Here is a 19,075-nt window from a genome sequence, read left to right on the forward strand (position 1 = left end):
TTTAATGAATTTCCCTCATTAAAATAATTAATACATGATTATTATATCAAATGCAATGCATTCAGAACTTGTTTACACGAAAACCAACCAAACTTAAATAAAAGGTGACGATGGATACTAGACATTCACGCAAGACCTGATCAAACAATCAGCCAATATCCTTTGTTTACCATGATGGAAAAAAAAACTTTCTCAGCACGTTCCACACAATCATCCTTCACTGATCCAATCTTGAAAATCTTAGTAGCTGAGAAGAAAGATATTGTAACCCATTTTAATTGGTACATTGCTACCTGGAAAGGTGTTCAAGACTACAGGGAAACGGAAATGATCAACTTTATGATTCTCCACTTGTACTAAAACCATTCTGTCCAACTCTACTGAGCACACCCAGACATGCAGGAACTGTATAATCATTACCACTCCTGTTTACAATCAGGCTATTTGAATAAATCTTGTGAAGCTGGCGATCAAAAAAGTTATAATTAACCACACAAATATCATCGATATAATGACATGTACGAGATAACATTTTAGGTATTCCTAAATTTTTCTCCTTTCATCAGTTTCTGCTTGAATGAAAATTCACAGAAAATAAGAAAAATGTCAGCGCGTAGGGGGCTCCAATTCCCCCCCCAACCCTCCCATGGGGATACCCGTAACCATTTGAAACATTGTCCCACAAAAGACACAAAGTATTAAATAAAATAAAATTAATAACAACCTTAAACTTCTGTTTATCAAAACAATGAAAACTTAAGTATTTCTTTTTAGAAAAGAATGCTCGATCAGTGAAACATAAAAACTTATTAAAAGAGTTAAAAACTTTGTCAATCACTTTAAAGAGTGAATCCCTCATTTGTACTAAATCCAAATTTGTACATAAAGTTTTAAAAAATCCAAAACTTCATCTGACTTGATAATGAGATCCCTTATTCTCTCTCAGAACTCAAAGGAAGAATTAATGCTCCAGAAAGTGTTAATACCAGAATTCTTCTCAATTGCTAAACAATATTTCCTGAACTGTTCCCTAACAACTTGTAATTCTGAGATAACGATAACCGATAACTGTTTGGTGGAACACTGCCTGGTACCCGCTATAAACCTATACTTTTACGGGTTCGTATGAACCTTAGGAATCCAGAAAAGTCGAGGAATACAAAGATTTACCTGATTATATTTAATCCTGTAATTATGAACTAAAACCCCCTGATGCTCAGAGATAATATCTTGGAGCGACTTATGTCAAGGAACATTAGGCTATTTCCTATACTAGTGAAAGTTACCGCATCAATGCCTAACTCTTTCAATAAACCCTTCACATAAAACTTTTTACAAACCACAACAAAATTATTTGAAGCCTTATCCACTGGAACTATTACGTAGCTATCATGTAGATCACGAATGTCTTTACGAACACTCGGTTTGTTCAACACTGGTTTGGGCCGACACAGTGAAAGCAAGCCCCAACTACTAAAAAATTTAATCCTATTATCCAGATCTTCCACAATTCTGTTCAACCATGCATTGAAACTGCTTACAGACAACTTATACTTGGTGCACATTTTGTTAACAAAATTAGAGACAGAATCCACAATTGAAGAGCTCATGCAGCTCCAAGATTGAGTTACTGGTTCCCTATATTTAGCTCCCATTTTCATCAAATCCCTAATTTCACCATTACTAATTAAGTTCAAATCCCCAGAAACTACGTGTCCACAAGGACCACATAAAAAATGGGAAGATGAACATCATGTACAGTCAGTTTCCAAAATGTACTTCACTACATCACCACTTACAGTTTTAAGAAACTTACAATAATTTAATAAGGATTGTCCCTATTGTCTTAGTGAAAGTGAAATAAACCTTCAATTGGGTTCGCTCCCTTACATGATTTGGTTATAAACTCTCAACACTAGTATCCCTAGAAATAGAATGAAACCGAAGCCTATCGACCTGCTTGCTGGAAAAATCACAAACTAAGAACTCACGGATCATATCAACTTTGGGAGTAGACTTTTTAATCACAACCCTGCTCCAAAAGCTTTGATCAAAAACGAGCACATGTCGTATGAACCTGCGAAACTCCAGAGAATATTAGCTAAAACTTGTTTGGAACATGACCTCAGAAGAACATAAACATCATGAAAAACTTTTGCTTCATAAAAACTTTTAAGTTTATCAATAATCCCGGAGATTTCCATTTTGGGAGCCGTATGACACCGACTATGACGCACATGACCTCTGGGTCTCCTTCTGATTGGATTAGCAAAATACTCGTTACCGAAAACATTACCTTGAGAAACTGACCCAGTTCCTTGTACCCTGTCAGTAAAGCCCAAAGGATAGATCACACACCGTGTCCTGATCCAAAAATCCTCTCTGTGCCCTAGCTCAACATCACACTCCTCTTTCTTATCAAAATCTTTACCATTAACTGAGTTTATAATTTGAATGTAACAACTACTAAAAACATTCCCAACCTCATTGAAATGATTATATAAATAAGTCTTAATACCAGACGACACAGCAGACCGATCTCCTTTCAAACGTTGACGTAAACATAAATAATAAGTGCTGTAAAGATCCGCACAATTCGGATGATTTGTAATGTCATTGTAGAAATTGAATCAGTCGCGAATGAAGGATAATTGGAAGTTTTTAAAGGCATAGCCTTCAAAGCGAAAAAAAAATCCATTTCCAGATCTGAGGAATGTGAGCATAGTTCCCTTATGAAGCATTTTTAGGCCATTTTTCCTGCGAAAGTAGGGGTTAGCCTTGCAGGCCCCATGACAATCTTCTCCACTTTACCCTATTTTCTGCATCTCCCCTTCTTAATCTCCTTGCCCACATTTCTTCTTCCACCACCTTCAGCCAAGTTTTTCTCGGTCTTCCCCGTCCTCGACTTCCGACTACACTCATTTCCAACATTCCTCTCACCCAGTCACTTTCATCCTTCCTCAACACATGACCCAACCATCTCATGCATGTGAGCATAGTTAACGTATGGTAGTAACAGAAGGTAAAATGAATGTGAGCATAGTTAACTTATGAGGGTAAGAGAAGGTAAAATGAATGTGAGCATAGTTAACTTATGAGGGTAAGAGAAGGTAAAATGAATGTAAGCATAGTTAACTTATGAGGGTAAGAGAAGGTAAAATGAATGTGAGCATAGTTAACTTATGAGGGTAAGAGAAGGTAAAATGAATGTAAGCATAGTTAACTTATGAGGGTAAGAGAAGGTAAAATGAATGTGAGCATAGTTAACTTATGAGGGTAAGAGAAGGTAAAATGAATGTAAGCATAGTTAACTTATGAGGGTAAGAGAAGGTAAAATGAATGTGAGCATAGTTAACTTATGAGGGTAAGAGAAGGTAAAATGAATGTGAGAGTAGTTAACTTATGAGGGTAAGAGAAGTTAAAATGAATGTGAGCATAGTTAACTTATGAGGGTAAGAGAAGGTAAAATGAATGTGAGCATAGTTAACTTATGAGGGTAAGAGAAAGTGAAATGAATGTGAGCATAGTTAACTTATGAGGGTAAGAGAAGGTAAAATGAATGTGAGCATAGTTAACTTATGAGGGTAAGAGAAGGTAAAATGAATGTGAGCATAGTTAACTTATGAGGGTAAGAGAAGGTAAAATGAGTGTGAGCATAGTTAACTTATGAGGGTAAGAGAAGGTAAAATGAGTGTGAGCATAGTTAACTTATGAGGGTAAGAGAAGATAAAATGAATGTGAGCATAGTTAACTTATGAGGGTAAGAGAAGGTAAAATGAATGTGAGCATAGTTAACTTATGAGGGTAAGAGAAGGTAAAATGAATGTGAGCACAGTTAACTTATGAGGGTAAGAGAAGGTGAAATGAGTGTGAGCATAGTTAACTTATGAGGGTAAGAGAAGGTAAAATGAATGTGAGCATAGTTAACTTATGAGGGTAAGAGAAGGTGAAATGAATGTGAGCATAGTTAACTTATGAGGATTAGAGAAGGTAAAATGAATGTGAGAATCGTTAACTTATGAGGGTAAGAGAAGGTGAAATGAATGTGAGCATAGTTAACTTATGAGGGTAAGAGAAGGTAAAATGAATGTGAGCATAGTTAACTTATGAGGGTAAGAGATGGCAAAATGAATGTGAGCATAGTTAACTTATGATGGTAACAGAAGGTAAAATGCATGTGAGCATAGTTAACTTGTGATGGTAGCAGAAGGTAAAATGAATGTGAGCAGAGTTAACTTATGAGGGTAAGAGAAGGAAAAATGAATGTGGGCATAGCTAACTTATGAGGGTAAGAGAAGTTAAAATGAATGTGAGCATAATTAACTTATGAGGGTAAGAGAAGGTAAAATGAATGTGAGCATAGTTAACTTATGAGGGTAAGAGAAGGTAAAATGAATGTGAGCATAGTTAACTTATGAGGGTAAGAGAAGGTAAAATGAATGTAAGAGTCGTTAACTTATGAGGGTAAGAGAAGGTAAAATGAATGTGAGCATAGTTAACTTATGAGGGTAAGAGAAGGTAAAATGAATGTGAGCATAGTTAACTTATGAGGATAAGAGAAGGTAAAATGAATGTGAGCATAGTTAACTTATGAGGGTAAGAGAAGGTAAAATGAATGTGAGCATAAATAAGACCATCGTAAAATCATTCATTTCTGATAAATTTCTTAAAACTCTTAGTGTAGATATGGTGAAGGACATTTTGGAAACTGACTGTACATGTTCCTGTTCCCCTTTTTTACGTGGTCCTTGTGGACACGTAGTTTCTGGGGATTTGAAGATAATTCGTAATCATGAAATTAGCGATCTGATGAAAATGGGAGCGAAATATAGGGAACCAGTGACTCAATCTTGGAGCTGCATGAGTCTTCAATCGTGGATTCTGTCTATTAGTCTAGCAGCCAAAGGCCAGATTTTCACCTAACCCTAACATTTCTGATAAAGTCTATTTCTCTGCTGATTATCACCCTTAGGGTGTATCTAATGATATCCAGGTGAGTGTGAACCTGTCACCCTTGAGCAACTTTAAATATTCAAGATGGTGTCCGAGATGCCTGCCACAATGTGCTAAAATTCTAAAATTCCTATTCTTTCAATGTAGTCGGCCAGAAATCAATGATTTTATTGTTCAAATATATGTTTTGAGTTTCAACAATATGTGTAAAATAGTTTGGGAAATATAAGCTGTACCGTTGCTATGGTAACTATTAATATGACTACCGTTATGTCAGTAAAATATAGAAAAGTGGCAAACTGCCATATATTTCAAGAACATGTTCATTACAACATTTTTTTTTTAATCTTTTTGGCAAATGCTCTTGATCACTGCATTGAGTAAAATAGGATGATGAATTGCATTTTTCTGTTGCCATGGTAACTATCTAAAATGATCACTCTGATTAGTTAGGTGTTAAAGATGCATAGCATATAATGTATATACTTATACATTTTATCTTATTTGTTTTCTACCTCATAAACAGTATGGGGGCCGATTTGGTAATAAACTGTAATATGTTGTCATGGTTACCACAAAGATGCCACTGTAAATTGGTACCGAATGTTTTTAATCATTTTTTTTTTACTATAGTCCTGCACCAGAAAAGGAAAATTTTAGCTGGACCCAAAATTTCTTGATATGGTTATTTTCTCTACTTCATATGCATCTTTGTGATGCATATTATGATATTCAGGTGGGTGTGACCTTCTCAGCCCTGAGCAACTTGATGAATCCAAAATGGCGTCCAGGAAATGAGGAAAAATACTAATTTTTACATGTCGATGACCGTATCAATTAAAAACACAATGAACCATGTTTTATATCATTTTAATGACAGCTAGATTCTTCTGAAAACTTAATTTTACATATATTATATGATTAAAATGAAATTACTTATTTAGGTCACAATGGCCACCAAGAATGAAAGATTAATATATTTCTGATGGATTATTGATAAAATCAGAAAAACAAGTGACTGGGATATCAAAAAGATATTTTTAGATGAAATGTTTATTTCGAATTCATAGTGCATACAAATGCAATAAAAGCCACTAAGGCTTCTTTAAGGTAGTTAAGTACACATGCCATAAATAATGGTGACTACATCAAATCAAACATGGTATCTTGTGGGGTTGAAGTTTGTCTGGAGATTCTAAATAAAGACGAGTCTTCTTCGTCTTCTACTTCCATGACTTGCTTTGTATACTCATTAAAACAGGCACGGTTGCCTTGGCAGGAGCAGAAAATGGTACAAGCAAGAGTTGAGCTGTTGCAACTGCAGCGTCGTGTCTTACACGCATTTTCTCTGCTGCAGGTGCACCTAATCAATTTGAGAAGCTCTTCTGGAGCAAGAGGGACATTCTCAGGTAGTGGAGTAGGTGACAGAGATGATGAACCCTGCTCATGATACCAACCATATACAGTGGCATCTAAGACTGGTCGCATTGCATCTATTGCCTTCTTCCATACTGCAACTTGGAGGTGGGCGCGAGCAACATTCTCCATGAACGCTTCATGTGTTGGAGGAAGAGACGGAAGTTTCGGGGCACAAGCGGTACTTCTGCCTACTTTAGAGGCCCACAGTTTCTGTTGCGCATTTGTCATGGACTGACATTCCGGTACACCATAGCATGATGACATGAATAGTGTGGCTTGCTTTCTTATCTCAGATATATGTACACTGGTGTCCCCAAGGAAACTTAGAGAATGACGACCAGTACGTAGCACCTTTAAGGCAATTCCTTTGCCAATTCCGAAGTAAGTGGCGATGGTATCACATCCTGTGAGTCCATTGGTTGCTAGTAAATCTGGAATAATCTCATGATGCTTTTCCACACTGGCTCTGATGTCGATAGCAGCACGACCCTTCACTGGAGACACCATCGTGACAGGGCAAGAAATTTGTCCATTGAATGTAAAGTGCAGCAAGAGTACAAATACTCATATATCTGTATCGTCTGCTACCACGAGTGCCTTATTAGGCTTTACAGATGCAATTTGCTGCACAATAATGGTATCACCCTCTCCCTGGTTTGTGGTCATATCACAACGCCTAATAACCACACTTTGGTTGATCTCCACTGGAACAGTCACTTCCAGTAACTACCAGCTTATGGTGAGGGATGTCATTTTTGTGGTTACCATGGCCACATTAAACAATTTATTAATCAAATTTAACCACCATGATCTAAGAGTTTGAAAACATTTAACTTAGATCAGAAATGCACAGTTTTATGTTATATATCTTCAGCGCTTATTACAAACATCACAATTGCATTGGTTGTCATGGTTACCATGGCACCATAACTTCATTACTCGTTAATTCTATTTTATGTAAAACATTATTGTCATTAGTTCATGTATAGAAAAACAACAAAATAATGCAACAATAAACATTTTCTTGAAATTATGGCAATTTGGTTGTTTGAACCATCTTTAACCAACATAATCATAGTTATAATTGGTAGTTACTACAGTAACGGTACAGCAAATACTTCACAAACTCTTTTTATTTAAATTAGTGGACTCTAAAACATATATGACATCCAAAAACTCATAGGTCTATCGAGGAAAATACTGAAATAACATGAATTTTCTACTTTTAGTCAATTTTGGCAGCCATCTTGGACGCCATCTTGAATATTTCAAATTGCTCAAGGGTGACAGGTTCACACCCACCTGGATATCATTAGATACACCCCAGAGATGAATTTTATCAGCAGAGAAAAAAACTTTATCAGAGATGTTAGGGTTACCCCCCTCAGCTGCTGGACTATCGAATTTTGTTAGCAAAATGTACACCAAGTATAAGTTATCTTTAAACAGAGTTGTGGAAGATCTGGATAATAGGATTACATTTTTTCGTAGTCGGGGCTTGTTTTCACTGGGTCAGTCTAAACCAGTGTTGAACAAGCCGAGTGTTCATAAAGACATTCTGGATTTCCAGGACAGCTCCGTAATAGCTCCAGCAGATATGGCTTCTAATAATTCTGTTGTGGTTTGTGAATTGTTTTATGAATAGGTTTTATGAAGAGAGTTAGGCATTGATACAGTTACTTTTACTATTATAGGAAATAGCACATATGTACGTTCCTTGTCAAAAGTCACTCGAAGATGTTATTTCTGATCATCAGGAAGTTTTCGTTAATAATTTCAGGATTAAATATAATCAGGTAAATCTTTGTATTCCTCGACTTTTCTGGATTCCAAAGCTTCATAAGAACCCGTACAAGTATAGGTTTATAGCGGGTACCAGGCAGTGTTCCACCAAACAGTTATCGGTTATCGTTAACTCAGACTTACAAGTTGTTAGGGAACAGTTCAGGAAATATTGTTTCGTAATTGAGAAGATTTCTGGTATTAACACTTTCTGGTGCATTAATTATTATATAGAGTTCTTAGATAGAATTAGATACCTCAATATCAAGTCAGTTGAAGTTTTTGATTTTTTTTAACTTTATGTACAAATTTGGATTTAGTACTAGTGAGGGATTCACTCTTCAAAGTGATTGACAAGGTTTTTTTTAACTCTTTTAATAAGTTTTTATGTGTCAGCTTTGATCGAGCATTCTTTTGTAAAAATAAATACTCAAGTTTTCATTGTTTTGATAGCAGAAGTTTAAGGATGTTATTAATTTTATTTCATTTAATATTTTTGTGTCTTTATGTGGGATAATGTTTCAACAGGTTAAGGGTATCCCCATGCGGGGGGGGGGGGGGAATTGGAGCCCCCGACTAGCTGACATTTTTCTTATTTTCTGTGAATTTTCATTGAAGCAGAAACTGATGAAGGAGAAAAAAATTAGGATTATGTAAAATGTTATCTCATACATGTCGTTATATCGATGATATTTGTATGGTTCACTATAAATTTTTTTGATCGGCAGCTTCAAAAGATTTATTCAAAGAGCCTGATTGTAAACAGGAGTGGTAATGATTATACAGTTCCTGCATGTCTGGATATGCTGGTTCGAGTTGGACAGAATGGTTTTAGTACAAGTGCAGAATCATAAAGTTGATGATTTCAGTTTCTGTAGTCTTGTACACCTTTTCAGGAAGTAATGGACCAATTAAAATGGGTTACAATATTTTTTCCTCTCAGATACTCAGATTACCAAGAATTTGTTCAATAAAGGATGATTTGTGGAACATGCTGAGAAGGTTGTTTTTTCCATCATGTTAAACAGGATATTTGGCTGATTGTTTGATCAGGTCTTGTGAGAATGTTTTGAGACATCATCATCACATTTTATTGAAGTTTGCTTGGTTTTCATGGAAACAATTTCCCATTGCATTGCATTTGATATAATAATAATGAATTAATTATTTTAGTGAGATCAATTCTTCAGTTATTATTATGGGTTGAATATATACTGTATGTGTATATGTATATATGTATGTATATATATGTATATATATATATATATATATATATATATATATATATATATATATATGTATTCAATAAAGAAGTTATTTATATTTTAAAAAAAATACAATAAAACAAAATACAGACACATGGCAGGAGTTAATAGAAACCTTAAATTTCTTCATTTCATCTGTATAAAGCAAGTTTTACTCACTGATTTGAACTAATATTCGACTATTTCTTTGCAGAAACGAGTTTCTGGGTTTTGTATGACAATTAACTATGCCTCGAACCCAGGGTGCACACAAACTTTGTGTTCTTAGATAGAATCCGATGCCTCAATATCAAATCAGATGAAGTTTTTGATTTTTCAACTTTATATACAAACAAACACACAAAAAGAGGATGAATTGTTGGCCATTCGGAAGGTGGAGTTGGCCAGCATCAGATAGCTCAGAACCATGCCATTCCACTTTCTACAGTTAATCGGGTGATTGTGCAATTCACCAGCGAAGGCAAGGATTCCACAGCTTCCCATTCTGGTCGATCTGGGCCCTCAGAAAGATGTTTTCGAGTTATCAAGTGGTCCATTGAGTAAACTCCCTGTTGCAAGACAGCAGATGTTGCAGAGGAGGTCCAAGTGAGCTCAAGAACTGCTGTGCGGTACCTTCACCAACTGGGCTACTATGGGAGAGCTGCTCTGAGAAAACCTCTTCTTAGACCAGCCAACATTCAAAGAAGAAATAAGTGGGCTGATGAGATGGCCACCAGACCCTTGGAGTTTTGGCAAACTGTCATTTTTTCAGATGAGTCCCAATTTGCTCAATTTTCTGGCAGTGGATGTATATGTGTCTGGAGACTTCCCAGTCAAGAGTTTTCCTTGAATCGATTACAGCCATCTGTGAAACACGGTGGTTTTTCAGTGATGGTGTGGACAGCAATCTGGAGTGCTTGTCGGTCAGTGCTTGTGGAGTGTGTTGGCGACATCAACTCTACGATATACATTTCTATCCATGAGGATGGACTTCTCCCTGTCTTTTTCACTGGTCAGATGATCAAAAACAACACTGTTCATGGAAGATGGAGCTCCATGCCACACTGAAAAAAGACCAAAGAATGGCAGGACAGATATGGGATTAAGCGACTTCCATGGCCAACTCAGTCTCCTGACGTGAATCACATTGAACAACTCTGGGCCATATTGGATCGAGCTGTGTGGAAAAGTCCAAGAAACCAACATTACGGGCAGAATTGCTAAACCTTTTGTGTGAAGCCTGGGTAGAAATCCCACAAGAGAAAATTTCAGAACTCGTTAGTTCAATGTCTGAAAGAGTAAAAGCGTTGAAATCTGCAAATGGCAAGTCTACAAAATACGATTTATGTATTAAAATGGATCAAATGTTCAATAAAAAAATTCTTTAAAAATCATGGTGTCTATTTACTTCTGTCATGTCTCTGTAAGTAACTAAACAAATAAATAAGTATTAATATAATTTATTGGAGGTTGCTGGGAGACGCAGTGCAACGTGATAAAATGAGTTATTGATGACAGTTTGAGTATTTGAATGACAGTTTGAGTCTATGGTTAGGTGGAGGTGCTGTGTAATGGACACGTCTGCAACGTAAAGTGTTTATCACTTAATACATTAACATATAAAGTGGTGCATGATTAAAGCTATTCATATGGAGTAATACTTTAAATAAATGTAATGATTAAACAAGTTTTAATAAGGATATTACATTGCTGGGTTGGCTGACTGTCTGGACACAACTTTAAGGTTGTGGGTCCATTGATGTTGAGTAATCTACTGATGTGGACCTGCGACGAGTTGTGGATCCGCCGTTTGGAGAGGTTCTGTGCTGAAAGGATTGAAACCTTGATGATGAACGGTGATCAGCTAATGATCAGGGCAGTTGGGAAATCAGTGGATTGCTTGTAAGTTAAGGTTTTAACTTCAAACAAAATAACTTTTGTAAGTTCTTACCAGTACATATTGTGTATGTGTATGTGTATGTGTATGTGTATGTGTATGTGTATGTGTATGTGTATGTGTGTGTGTGTGTATGTGTGTGTGTATAGATGTGTGTGTGTGTACGTGTGTGTGTGTGTGTGTGTGTGTGTGTGTGTGTGTGTGTGTGTGTGTGTGTGTGTGTGTGTGTGTGTACATGTATGTATGGACGTGTGTGGATGTGTGTGTGTGGATGTAAGTATGGATGTATGTGTGTGTGTATGTAGATGTATATGTATGTATGGACGTGTGTGTGTGTGTGTGTGTGTGTGTGTGTGTGTGTGTGTATGTGTGTGTGTGTGTGTGTGTGTGTGTGTATGTGTGTATGTGTATGTGTATGTATGGACGTGTGTGTGTGTGTGTGTGTGTGTGTGTGTGTGTATGTGTGTGTGTGTGTGTGTGTATAGATGTGTGTGTGTACATGTATGTGTGTGTGTGTGTGTGTGTGTGTGTGTGTGTGTGTGTGTGTGTGTGTGTAGATGTACATGTATGTATGGACGTGTGTGGATGTGTGTGTGTGGATGTAAGTATGGATGTATGTGTGTATGTAGATGTATATGTATGTATGGACGTGTGTGTGTGTGTGTGTGTGTGTGTGTGTGTGTGTGTGTGTGTGTGTGTGTGTGTGTGTGTGTGTGTGTGTGTGTGTGTGTGTGTGTGTGTGTGTGTGTGTGTGTGTGTTATATTATGTCTGGCTACCTTCTTGGGACTATGATGCAGTAATTGGGCTTTATTTTGATTCTGAGGGTAATAGAGGGTAAAATGAATGTGAGCATGGTTAACTTATGATGTTAAGAGATGGTAAAGCTTTATGGGTATTTATTGATTTTTTAAGCTGAAGTTTACATCAGTACTCGAGTAATATCCTCACTGTAATTCGCAGACCGGTGTTTGCGTGTGTTTGCCGCGCTACACCTTTTACAGTTGTGGACCGATCACATCCAGACTTGCTTCATAGGATCAACATGACTCCAATTAGTGCATAGGGGTGTTTTTATTTTTGCAGCTGGTCTGCGGGTACGGAGGGGGATGCACTCTATGTAAATGTGTATCATGTCACCACTGTAAGTGGGAGAGGGTATTACAAGTCCCCACACTACAGTACAGTGTTCTTGTCCCCACGTTTTCCAGTGCAGAGAGGTGGTTGAAAGACGTTTGAATAAGCATAATAACAGAACACCCCCTGGCTGCTCACATAGGAGAGGGTGCTTCTCGTCTACAAAACACAGTGCTGTCTCTCTGCATGTTTGTCTGTTTGCGTGGTAACTATGCCAAGTCCCTTGGGCTGATCGACACCTCTTTTTCACCATATAATCAGGGGATCCCGATTTAGGTTTTCTGTTCAAAAATTTTCAGAGATAATTCGATTTTTTTAATTTTTAGATTTTTTCCCTGATTTCTCACCGAGTGGGCTGAGAAGGGCACTCCCGCTTGGAGGACAGGATTACCCATCCAGAGGGCGAGTGTACCTGCTTGGAGGACGGGATTACCCATCCAGAGGGCGAGAGTACCTGCTTGGAGGACGGAAGTACCCGCTAGAAGGACGGGAGTACTCGCAGTGTCGTACAATTCAGATACTCGATTGAGCTTGAGGAACTATTCTGGAATTGCACATGTGGATGATGACATCGCAGGCTGAGATGTCATCATCTTCATGGTTTGTACAAAGTGGATCTTTCCAGCGGCTTCATTTACTCAAGTGGAGTTGCGAAACGAAAACCACCTCCTGCGCCGTGACTCGTGATCGATGTGATTTGTACACTTATATAATTCACAAAGGCCTGGAAGGTAAGCTCACGGGTAGTGTAATTGCCTTTTTTTTTGCTGTGTCGTGTTTTCCTTTCCCGACCAGACTCTAAACTGTCCGATTGGTGTTTCGCATTCATGGTGTAGCATCGCAAAATGTACTGTCCTTCGGATAAATATGGGTGCCCCTACTGCAAGAATTTGTTTGATGTTAAATGCAGTTCTGGGTTTGGAGCATTGGCAGGTCTCCTTCAGGGCTCTCTGGTGTCAATCTCAAAGTTAAGTTTCCGGTCGTTATCTGTCCCATTTTAACTCTTTATTTTCTTACCTGCATGTTACTGTGTGTTCCTAGTACAGTTTTGTTTCAAAAATCATGCTATTTTGTGAGTTTTCGTCGACCTTGTCTTACCGGGTGCTTGATGCCAACCCATCCCTTCCCTCGGTGTACCATCGTGTTTATTTGTATGTTCTCCCCATAAGCCTCAATTTCTATCTTTCCCACTTTCCTAACGTCCCCCATCCCTCCCAACGAAACACTATTTCATGTCTTAAATCAAAAAATAAAATAAAATAAAAACTACCCTTCTCCTTGCACACTCACAAGTCTCATTCTTCTTCTTCTTCTCCATCCTCCTCTTATTCTTCTTCCTGCCAGCACACCATCTTTATTCTACTGAGCTGACCCTCTCTCACCATTACCTTCACAATTTCTTCCGATCTACAACCTTCCTTTCCCAAATCTTACCTGTTCTTCAAAAATACATCAAAAAAATAATAATATCTATCTATCTATCTATCTATCTATCTATCTATCTCTCTCTCTCTCTCTCTCTCTCTCTCTCTCTCTCCCCCCTCTCTCTCCTCTCTCTCTCCTCTCTCTCTCTCTCTCTCTCTCTCTCTCTCTTTTCATCGACCCAGCAGCTTTTACACTGTGTTTACCGTTCCAAATTCACCACACACTTCCACGGTTTTACTACAACCTTCCCTTTTCCGAATGTTACGCAATCCTGATTTAAAATAAATAATTTCACTTTTGACTATACACCTCCCATAGCCAAGTGCTTCTCCCATAACCACATGATCTGTTTACACCCCCTGCGTTTACCGATCCAATTGCACCATTCACCTCACGATTTTTTCTACAACACTTCCATGACCTAATCTGCTGAAAACTGTCTCAAACAATAATAATAACAAGTGGTGCCAGGCACAACAAATCCCACTCATTTATTGACTAAGTTATGAAGGAAAAACGATTTTCACCTTTTCGTGACCTGACCTTGACCTTTGACCTAATTGGACCCAAACGTTAATGGGGTCGTCCAAGGATCATTACCCACCTGTGGATACAATTTGACAGTGTTTGAGCCAGCCGTTTTCCCGTAAAGTTGTATTTTCGTAACCATGTTTTAGTTTTAAAGGAAAATTTGTAATTTTGACCGATGACCATGACCCCCAAAACTTCAGACCCTACCGATCTTCACAAATATGCATTTTTCACTATAGGAATAGGTAGGATTATAAGCGAAAAATAGAATAAGGTTCAAAATAAGCTTAGTTTGAAGTAAATCATATCATTTTTGACAAAGTCATGAGCGAAAAACTATTTTGATCTTTTCGTGACCTTGACCTTGCCCTTTAAATAAATTGCACCCAAATGTTGATGGAGTCGTCAAATGTTCATTGCCCACCTGTGGATTAAACTTGATAGTGTTTGCTCAAGCTGTTTTGCCGTAAAGTTGCTAACAGACAGACAGATAAACAAATAAACAGACAAACAAACCGAACGATTACAATATCCCGCTCCCTCCCTCTGGGGGGCGGGATAATAATAAAAACGATCTCTTATAATGCTTCATATTCCTCTTTCACACCTGTGGTACTCTTTAATGAATCATAATTTACTACTCTTCTACTATTTAAACAGACTGCTCTCAATTCGACCTTTCCTTCATACCTTGCCTAAAAAATGCAACTGTTACAACGTTTCTTCTCTCCATTCTCTGAATTCGCCTTTATTGCTTCCTTCAAGAAATGTGCTTAATCACATCTCTGACCTAAAACTTAAAAAACCCCAGTTTGCTATGAATGTTCACTTTCCATCAACCATTCCTTTTTCCCAATTTCAGTGCCAACTCACCCCTCTCACCCCTCACTCTCACCCTCAAAGCAACCATCACACTCTTCTCCTTCCAAGCTTCCCTCTCACCTCTCTCAAAAACTCCCCCTTAACCTTTCTCCCACCATTCACCCCCTCACTCATCCTTCTCAAAGTTGCACCCCCCTCTCATCCATAAAGTTTCCTCCTTCCACTGCCCTCTCACCTCCATCTCTTCACTCCACCTCCTCAAATGCCTTCTTCCCCCTCTTGTCCCCCCTCTCCCCCAGCACCACAGATCCTTTTCTCCTCCTCATCCGGCCCCCTCCCCGAGCTATTCTGCAACCCCCCACACTCTTTCAACAACCCTCCTTACCTCCCCCTCATCCCTTGTCCTACCCTTCCCCCAACCCTCCCGCCCCCTGCACCCAAAGCCTCCTCCCCTCCCTCTTTATTAACAGTGTGGACCTCAAATATCCGGGGCCTTCACTCCAACCATACAGATCTTTCCATACAGGTTGCCACTGACAAACCAAACAGAATCTGCCTAACAAAAAGTTTCCTCCCCCGAGACGTGTCTGACTCCCAAGTATCTCTCCCAAGTTACTCCCTCCTCTGGTATGACAGACCTGAGCCACGTCCTGGTGGAGGAGTTGCTCTCTTCATCAAAGACTGTATTCTTCACTCTCCATGCACTGCCCTCACTCCCCCACACCCCCAGGAATACCTCTGGCTATGGCTTCCCCTCCACTCCTACCTCATGTTTATATGTTTACTGTAGTGTCCACCTAACAGTGATGACTCCATCTGCATCTCACTATCCGAAAACATGGACCAACTTCTATATTCTCATCCAAACTCTCTCTTTCTCATATGTGGTGACTTCAATTGTCATCACGCCAGTTGGCTAGGTGTGGGTACCTCTCTCACCTGTCATGGCACTTCAGCAAAAGCTTTCTGCGACTCATTGGGACTGACTCAATCGGTCAACTTCCCGACCCGGATCTCAACCAATGGTCCTCCATCTCTTCTGGATCTGATTTTGACAAATTTCCCTGACAATATTTGCTGCTCTTTCTCCGCTCTAATCGGTTCTTCTGACCACGTCCTTGTTAAAGTGGACGACATCTCTCTGGCTATTATCAGAGAATCATCTCACCGCCGTCGAGTGTGGCATTTCACTCAAGCCGACTGGCAGGGTCTCTAAGCAGCCAGCAAACTTATAGACTCGTCTCCTATCGCTACTTTCTCCAACATCAACTCATCGTGGGAATTCTTTTAAAGAAACTTGCTCTCCCTCATGCCCAGATTTATCCGCTCTCATCTTCAGTTGTCCTTCCCTTCCTCCCGCCCTTGGTTCACTGAAGCTTGTGGCGAGGCAGTTGTCCTGAAACAACTTGCCTTTGCCTCATGGAAAGCAAACGCAACTGAGGGTAATCTCAGTTCCTTCCATATAGCTCAGAACAAGTGTATATCTACCGTCAGGAGAGCCAGAAAACAACATCTTTCTCATCTCAAGTCTGAACTCTCAAACCTCTCTCCCTCCTCAAAATCCTGGTGGCATCGAATCAAATCTGTTTCTGGTGTATGTTCCCCCTCCATCCCTCCCTTACCTCAAATGGCCACACTGCTGATACCACACGTGAAAAGGCTAAATACCTAAACTCGGTGTTTGCAGCTAAATCTTGTGACCAAAACCCGTCGCTTTCTCTACCCACCTTACCCAGTCACACCCAACTGTCCCTGGACTCTGTGTCGTTTTCTCCTGACAACGTGGAGAGCTTGCTGTCAAACCTCCACTCAGATTCTGCAACTGGTCTGGAAGGCATCAGCCTGTGTCCTAAAAACCTGCTCTTCTGCCCTTGCTCACCCTTTCTCTGTTCTATTCACCGTCTCATTTGCTCAAGGTCATCTGCCATCTGCTTGGAAATCAGCAAACATTACCACCCTGCATAAAAAAGGTGCAAAAACAGATCCCTGCAACTACAGACCAATCAGCCTTCTCCCAATTATCAGCAAGTTTATGGAATCCATCATCGCTTCAGACATTAAATTCTTCCTCTTTTCCAATGGCTTGATTTCCGATCATCAATTTGGTTTCAGACCAGGATACTCTACCCTGGATATGTTGCTTCTGCTCTCCCAACAATGGATGGAGGTCCTCAATGCCAGACAGGAAATCTGAGCCTTATCGATGGACACATCACATACGTGCTTTTGACACGGTCTGGCACCCTGCCCTGCTCACCAAACTCTCTTCCTATGGTATCCAAGGCCATGTCCACTCATGGCTCCCAGACTTCCTCTCCTGTCGCAGTCAACGTTTGGCCCTAAATGGAGTTCTTTCATCCCCTCTTCCTGTGCAGGCTGGAGTTCCTCAAGGTAGCGTTCTGGGCCCTGTTCTTTTTCTGGTTTTCATCAATGATGTTTCCGACTCTCTAAAAAATCCTCTTTTTCTCTTTGCTGATGACTCCACCCTCTGCCCTACCATCGGTCATCCCTCAGACCGGCAAGCAGCAGCTTCTTCGCTCACTGCAGATCTGGATAAAATCGCAAACTGGTCCAACACGTGGAAAATGTCTTTCAATCCGGAAAAATCTCACACTCTCACTATGTCTCTCTGAAAAGACCGTTTAGAACCCCCCTCCCCCCATCCGCAGGCTGGTCGGTGGTCTTTCTGTCTTCTACTGTCCCCTCTCCAGCCTCGCCCCCCTGCTCTCTCTGCGATTTGTCCCCTCCACATTTCCACAGGGCGCTCCAGGTCAGCCAACAACCCCCTTCTGGTAAAACTACCAAAATGACGAATCACTGCTCACCTTCACTCTTTCATTCCTCTTTCTTTTTTCCCTCCTTTGGAATAAACTCCCTCACTCTATTCAATCCCATTCTTCCCTCCAGGCCTTCAAAACAGCTGTTCACCACCACCTATCATCCCCCATCCAAATCCTCGATCTTTTCCACCCCCGATAAGCCACCCAAGCCCACCTCCTTCAAATTCCCTGCTTTCCTTCCTGAAAGTCCCTGCAATGTCCATCTTGTATACCCCGTGTTCCCCGTCCCATCCCTCTCCCTTCACCAGAACTCCTTATGTCTCTGTTCCCCACTGTTTTGTCCTTCCCACTCTCGCCCCTCTTGTCTCATGCCCCCCTTGCTGTGTGTTGAGTGTTGCTCTCATCGGAGCCTCGACGAGGTATACAAAAAAAAATCCTCCCTGGTTAGTTCGTGAGTTATCACCGGGACCCTGAGAAAATGACAAATCCTGCCCAAATCACGCCTTGCGGAACGGAAGGCCTGTCCAGTCGGTTCGTGAAAGACGGCCCCAAAAAACATTGTCTGGTCTTTCCTCAAAAGAAGGTGGGAATAATTGTTGGGTCCATTAACGTAGTAGTCGTGCTGGTAGTAGTAGTAGTAGTAGTAGTTGTCGTCGTGGTATATTTTCCTCCATTCTCCTTGAGCCCACGTACTTACTGAACAACCTCTCGTCTCGTTTTGGCGACATACTTCTGCGGTCCTCAAAACAGAACCTAATGTTGTATTTAATTTTGTGCAAGAAAATAATGTCCCATTTTTGTTCGCAGGTATGTAGCTCCCCGATCGTTTAGTTAACACCAACATGTGTGTTCTCTAAACGGAATCCACTTACACCCATAGCGACTGATTCAACGTCCCTCATCGTGCGTACGTGTTCACCTCGACACGCACACACACGGTCCTTGGAGTCTCCCTCGTGTCATTTCATGACTTCGTTCACAATGCACGACATCTGTGCAAAACCGTTTGTCGGTCCTTCTGTCCTTTTACTCGAATTGTGTCCCAACCCGTCGTTGGGGGAATGTGAAAGAGACAAGTACAAGTAAG

General features: G+C 39.9%; 1 protein-coding gene and 1 pseudogene across 2 annotated transcripts in view; both read right to left on the reverse strand.

Annotated features, from left to right (window-relative positions):
• The window catches only part of PHYHIPL (phytanoyl-CoA 2-hydroxylase interacting protein like), a 96,212-nt gene that overhangs the window by 75,473 nt on the left and 1,664 nt on the right, over positions 1 to 19,075 (reverse strand). The window lies entirely within an intron of this gene.
• Positions 5,978 to 19,075, reverse strand: part of LOC147027273 (uncharacterized) — a 14,021-nt pseudogene continuing 923 nt past the window's right edge.

The sequence above is a fragment of the Eptatretus burgeri genome, chromosome 5 (genome assembly GCF_056783735.1).
Source record: "Eptatretus burgeri isolate ZD-2024b chromosome 5, Ebu_testis_v1, whole genome shotgun sequence".
Classification (NCBI taxonomy): Eukaryota; Metazoa; Chordata; class Myxini; order Myxiniformes; family Myxinidae; genus Eptatretus; species Eptatretus burgeri.